The sequence below is a fragment of the Lactuca serriola genome, chromosome 2, assembly GCF_051521515.1.
Source record: "Lactuca serriola cultivar US96UC23 chromosome 2, Lser_US96UC23_V15, whole genome shotgun sequence".
NCBI classification, from domain to species: Eukaryota; Viridiplantae; Streptophyta; class Magnoliopsida; order Asterales; family Asteraceae; genus Lactuca; species Lactuca serriola.
In genome coordinates this window covers 90,821,428-90,828,364 of record NC_136409.1, presented here as the reverse complement: position 1 = coordinate 90,828,364, position 6,937 = coordinate 90,821,428, and positions in this window count along the sequence as shown.

Below are 6,937 nucleotides of genomic sequence, written 5' to 3'. Positions count from 1 at the left end.
GAAGTCGATGCCATTTAGCTAAACTTGGATAAGCATTGCTTAATTCTGTAGATCCACAATAGAAGTAATCTATGAAATTTACCAATGCTTTAATGAGCATTGTTTCATTCTTGATTTCTAAAATTGAAGTCTATGCAATTTAGCAAAACTTTGATGAGCATTGTTAAATTCTTGAGTTCCATTATAGAAGTCTATGCAATTTAGCAAAGCTCTGATAAGAATTGTTTAGTTCTTGAGTTCCACAATAGAAGTATTCTATGCAATTTAACAAAGCTTTTATGAGCACTGTTTAATTCTTGAGTTCCACAATAGAAGTCTATGTAATTTAGCAAAACTTTGATTAGCGTTGTTTAATTCGTGAGTTTAACAATAGAAGTCTATGCAATTTATCAAAGCATTGATGAGAATTTTTTTAATTTTAAAGTTCCATAATAGAAGTAGTCTTTGCAATTTAGCAAAGATTTGATGAGCATTTTTTGATTCTTGAATAGTACAATAGATATCTAAGCAATTTAGCAAAGCGTTGATGAGTATTGTTTAATTCTTGTGTTTCACAATAGAAGTCGACGCAATTTAGCAAAGCTTTGATGAGCGTTGCTTAGTTCTTGAATTCCACAGTAGATATAATCTATGAAATTTACCAAAGCTTTGACGACCATTGTTTAATTCTTCATATCCACATTTGAAGTGTATCCAATTTAGCAAAGCTTTGATGGGTATTGTTTAATTCTTGAGTTCCACAATAGAAGTCTATACAATTTAGCAAAGCTTTTATAAGAATTGTTTAATTCTTGAGTTCCACGATAGAAGTATTCTATGCAATTAGGCAAAGCTTTGATGAGCACAGTTTAATTCTTGAGTTCCACAATAGTAGTCTATGCAGTTTAAGCAAAGGTTTGATGAGCAATGTTTAATTCGTGAGTTCCAAAATAGAAGTCTACGCAATTTAGCAAACTTTGATGAACATTGGTTAATTTTTGAGTTCCACAATAGAAGTCTATGTAATTTAAGCAAAGGTTGGATGAGGATTGTTTAATTCTTGAGTTCCACAATAGAAATATATGCAATTTAGAAAAGCTTTGACGAACATTGCTTTGTTCTCAAGTTTCACAATAGAAGTCTTCGCAATTTAAGCAACGGGTTGATGAACATTGTTTAATTCACGAGATCCACAATAGAAGTCTATGCTATTGAAGCAGAGGTTTGATGAGCAATGTTTAATTCGTCAGTTCCACAATAGAAGTCTATGGAATTTAGAAAAGCTTTGATGAGCGTTGTTTAATTCTTGAGTTCCACAATAGAAGTCGATCAAATTTAACAAAGCTTTTATGAACGCTGTTTAATTATTGATTTCCACAATAGAAGTCTATGCTATTTAGCAAATCTTTCATGAGTATTGTTTAATTCATGAGTTCCATAATAGAAGTAGTCTATGCAATTTAGCAATGCTTTGATGAAAATTGTTTAATTCTTGACTTCTAGAATAGAAGTCTGTGCTATTTAGCAAAGCTTTGATGAGTATTGTTTAATTCCTAAGTTCCAGAATAGAAGTCGATGCCATTTAGCAAAACTTGGATAAGCATTGCTTAATTCTGTAGATCCACAATAGAAGTAATCTATGAAATTCACCAATGCTTTAATGAGCATTGTTTTTTTCTTGATTTCTAAAATTGAAGTCTATGCAATTTAGCAAAACTTTGATGAGCATTGTTAAATTATTGAGTTCCATTATAGAAGTCTATGCAATTTAGCAAAACTCTGATAAGAATTGTTTAGTTCTTGAGTTCCACAATAGAAGTATTCTATGCAATTTAACAAAGCTTTTATGAGCACTGTTTAATTCTTGAGTTCCACAATAGAAGTCTATGTAATTTAGCAAAACTTTGATAAGCGTTGTTTAATTCGTGAGTGTAACAATAGAAGTCTATGCAATTTATCAAAGCATTGATGAGATTTTTTTTTTAATTTTAAAGTTCCATAATAGAAGTAGTCTTTGCGATTTAGCAAAGATTTGATGAGCATTTTTTGATTCTTGAATACTACAATATATATCTAAGCAATTTAGCAAAGCGTTGATGACTATTGTTTAATTCTTGTGTTTCGCAATAGAAGTCGACGCAATTTAGCAAAGCTTTGATGAGCGTTGCTTAGTTCTTGAATTCCACAGTAGATATAATCTATGAAATTTACCAAAGCTTTGACGACCATTGTTTAATTCTTCATATCCACATTTGAAGTGTATCCAATTTAGCAAAGCTTTGATGGGTATTGTTTAATTCTTGAGTTCCACAATAGAAGTCTATACAATTTAGCAAAGCTTTGATAAGAATTGTTTAATTCTTGAGTTCCACAATAGAAGTATTCTATGCAATTAAGCAAAGCTTTGATGAGCACTGTTTAATTCTTGAGTTCCACAATAGTAGTCTATGCAGTTTAAGCAAAGGTTTGATGAGCAATGTTTAATTCGTGAGTTCCAAAATAGAAGTCTACGCAATTTACCAAACTTTGATGAACTTTGGTTAATTTTTGATTTCCACAATAGAAGTCTATGTAATTTAAGCAAAGGTTGGATGAGGATTGTTTAATTCTTGAGTTCCACAATAGAAATATATGCAATTTAGAAAAGCTTTGATGAACATTGCTTTGTTCTCAAGTTTCACAATAGAAGTCTACGCAATTTAAGCAACGGGTTGATGAACATTGTTTAATTCACGAGATCCACAATAGAAGTCTATGCTATTGAAGCAGAGGTTTGATGAGCAATGTTTAATTCGTCAGTTCCACAATAGAAGTCTATGGAATTTAGAAAAACCTTTGATGAGCGTTGTTTAATTCTTGAGTTCCACAATAGAAGTCGATCAAATTTAACAAAGCTTTTATGAACGCTGTTTAATTATTGATTTCCAAAATAGAAGTCTATGCTATTTAGCAAATCTTTCATGAGTATTGTTTAATTCATGAGTTCCATAATAGAAGTAGTCTATGCAATTTAGCAATGCTTTGATGAAAATTGTTTAATTCTTGACTTCTAGAATAGAAGTCTCTGCTATTTAGCAAAGCTTTGATGAGTATTGTTTAATTCCTAAGTTCCAGAATAGAAGTCGATGCCATTTAGCTAAACTTGGATAAGCATTGCTTAATTCTGTAGATCCACAATAGAAGTAATCTATGAAATTTACCAATGCTTTAATGAGCATTGTTTTATTCTTGATTTCTAAAATTGAAGTCTATGCAATTTAGCAAAACTTTGATGAGCATTGTTAAATTCTTGAGTTCCATTATAGAAGTCTATGCAATTTAGCAAAGCTCTGATAAGAATTGTTTAGTTCTTGAGTTCCACAATAGAAGTATTCTATGCAATTTAACAAAGCTTTTATGAGCACTGTTTAATTCTTGAGTTCCACAATAGAAGTCTATGTAATTTAGCAAAACTTTGATTAGCGTTGTTTAATTCGTGAGTTTAACAATAGAAGTCTATGCAATTTATCAAAGCATTGATGAGAATTTTTTTAATTTTAAAGTTCCATAATAGAAGTAGTCTTTGCAATTTAGCAAAGATTTGATGAGCATTTTTTGATTCTTGAATACTACAATAGATATCTAAGCAATTTAGCAAAGCGTTGATGAGTATTGTTTAATTCTTGTGTTTCACAATAGAAGTCGACGCAATTTAGCAAAGCTTTGATGAGCGTTGCTTAGTTCTTGAATTCCACAGTAGATATAATCTATGAAATTTACCAAAGCTTTGACGACCATTGTTTAATTCTTCATATCCACATTTGAAGTGTATCCAATTTAGCAAAGCTTTGATGGGTATTGTTTAATTCTTGAGTTCCACAATAGAAGTCTATACAATTTAGCAAAGCTTTTATAAGAATTGTTTAATTCTTGAGTTCCACAATAGAAGTATTCTATGCAATTAGGCAAAGCTTTGATGAGCACTGTTTAATTCTTGAGTTCCACAATAGTAGTCTATGCAGTTTAAGCAAAGGTTTGATGAGCAATGTTTAATTCGTGAGTTCCAAAATAGAAGTCTACGCAATTTAGCAAACTTTGATGAACATTGGTTAATTTTTGAGTTCCACAATAGAAGTCTATGTAATTTAAGCAAAGGTTGGATGAGGATTGTTTAATTCTTGAGTTCCACAATAGAAATATATGCAATTTAGAAAAGCTTTGACGAACATTGCTTTGTTCTCAAGTTTCACAATAGAAGTCTTCGCAATTTAAGCAACGGGTTGATGAACATTGTTTAATTCACGAGATCCACAATAGAAGTCTATGCTATTGAAGCAGAGGTTTGATGAGCAATGTTTAATTCGTCAGTTCCACAATAGAAGTCTATGGAATTTAGAAAAGCTTTGATGAGCGTTGTTTAATTCTTGAGTTCCACAATAGAAGTCGATCAAATTTAACAAAGCTTTTATGAACGCTGTTTAATTATTGATTTCCACAATAGAAGTCTATGCTATTTAGCAAATCTTTCATGAGTATTGTTTAATTCATGAGTTCCATAATAGAAGTAGTCTATGCAATTTAGCAATGCTTTGATGAAAATTGTTTAATTCTTGACTTCTAGAATAGAAGTCTCTGCTATTTAGCAAAGCTTTGATGAGTATTGTTTAATTCCTAAGTTCCAGAATAGAAGTCGATGCCATTTAGCAAAACTTGGATAAGCATTGCTTAATTCTTTAGATCCACAATAGAAGTAATCTATGAAATTTACCAATGCTTTAATGAGCATTGTTTTATTCTTGATTTCTAAAATTGAAGTCTATGCAACTTAGCAAAACTTTGATGAGCATTGTTAAATTCTTGAGTTCCATTATAGAAGTCTATGCAATTTAGCAAAGCTCTGATAAGAATTGTTTAGTTCTTGAGTTCCACAATAGAAGTATTCTATGCAATTTAACAAAGCTTTTATGAGCACTGTTTAATTCTTGAGTTCCACAATAGAAGTCTATGTAATTTAGCAAAACTTTGATTAGCGTTGTTTAATTCGTGAGTGTAACAATAGAAGTCTATGCAATTTATCAAAGCATTGATGAGATTTTTTTTAATTTTAAAGTTCCATAATAGAAGTAGTCTTTGCAATTTAGCAAAGATTTGATGAGCATTTTTTGATTCTTGAATACTACAATAGATATCTAAGCAATTTAGCAAAGCGTTGATGAGTATTGTTTAATTCTTGTGTTTCCCAATAGAAGTCGACGCAATTTAGCAAAGCTTTGATGAGCGTTGCTTAGTTCTTGAATTCCACAGTAGATATAATCTATGAAATTTACCAAAGCTTTGACGACCATTGTTTAATTCTTCATATCCACATTTGAAGTGTATCCAATTTAGCAAAGCTTTGATGGGTATTGTTTAATTCTTGAGTTCCACAATAGAAGTCTATACAATTTAGCAAAGCTTTTATAAGAATTGTTTAATTCTTGAGTTCCACAATAGAAGTATTCTATGCAATTAGGCAAAGCTTTGATGAGCACTGTTTAATTCTTGAGTTCCACAATAGTAGTCTATGCAGTTTAAGCAAAGGTTTGATGAGCAATGTTTAATTCGTGAGTTCCAAAATAGAAGTCTACGCAATTTAGCAAACTTTGATGAACATTGGTTAATTTTTGAGTTCCACAATAGAAGTCTATGTAATTTAAGCAAAGGTTGGATGAGGATTGTTTAATTCTTGAGTTCCACAATAGAAATATATGCAATTTAGAAAAGATTTGACGAACACTGCTTTGTTCTCAAGTTTCACAATAGAAGTCTTCGCAATTTAAGCAACGGGTTGATGAACATTGTTTAATTCACGAGATCCACAATAGAAGTCTATGCTATTGAAGCAGAGGTTTGATGAGCAATGTTTAATTCGTCAGTTCCACAATAGAAGTCTATGGAATTTAGAAAAGCTTTGATGAGTGTTGTTTAATTCTTGAGTTCCACAATAGAAGTCGATCAAATTTAACAAAGCTTTTATGAACGCTGTTTAATTATTGATTTCCACAATAGAAGTCTATGCTATTTAGCAAATCTTTCATGAGTATTGTTTAATTCATGAGTTCCATAATAGAAGTAGTCTATGCAATTTAGCAATGCTTTGATGAAAATTGTTTAATTCTTGACTTCTAGAATAGAAGTCTCTGCTATTTAGCAAAGCTTTGATGAGTATTGTTTAATTCCTAAGTTCCAGAATAGAAGTCGATGCCATTTAGCAAAACTTGGATAAGCATTGCTTAATTATTTAGATCCACAATAGAAGTAATCTATGAAATTTACCAATGCTTTAATGAGCATTGTTTTATTCTTGATTTCTAAAATTGAAGTCTATGCAACTTAGCAAAACTTTGATGAGCATTGTTAAATTCTTGAGTTCCATTATAGAAGTCTATGCAATTTAGCAAAGCTCTGATAAGAATTGTTTAGTTCTTGAGTTGCACAATAGAAGTATTCTATGCAATTTAACAAAGCTTTTATGAGCACTGTTTAATTCTTGAGTTCCACAATAGAAGTCTATGTAATTTAGCAAAACTTTGATAAGCGTTGTTTAATTCGTGAGTGTAACAATAGAAGTCTATGATATTTATCAAAGCATTGATGAGATTTTTTTTTAATTTTAGAGTTCCATAATAGAAGTAGTCTTTGCAATTTAGCAAAGATTTGATGAGCATTTTTTGATTCTTGAATACTACAATATATATCTAAGCAATTTAGCAAAGCTATGATGAGTATTGTTTAATTCTTGTGTTTCGCAATAGAAGTCGACGCAATTTAGCAAAGCTTTGATGAGCGTTGCTTAGTTCTTGAATTCCACAGTAGATATAATCTATGAAATTTACCAAAGCTTTGACGACCATTGTTTAATTCTTCATATCCACATTTGAAGTGTATCCAATTTAGCAAAGCTTTGATGGGTATTGTTTAATTCTTGAGTTCCACAATA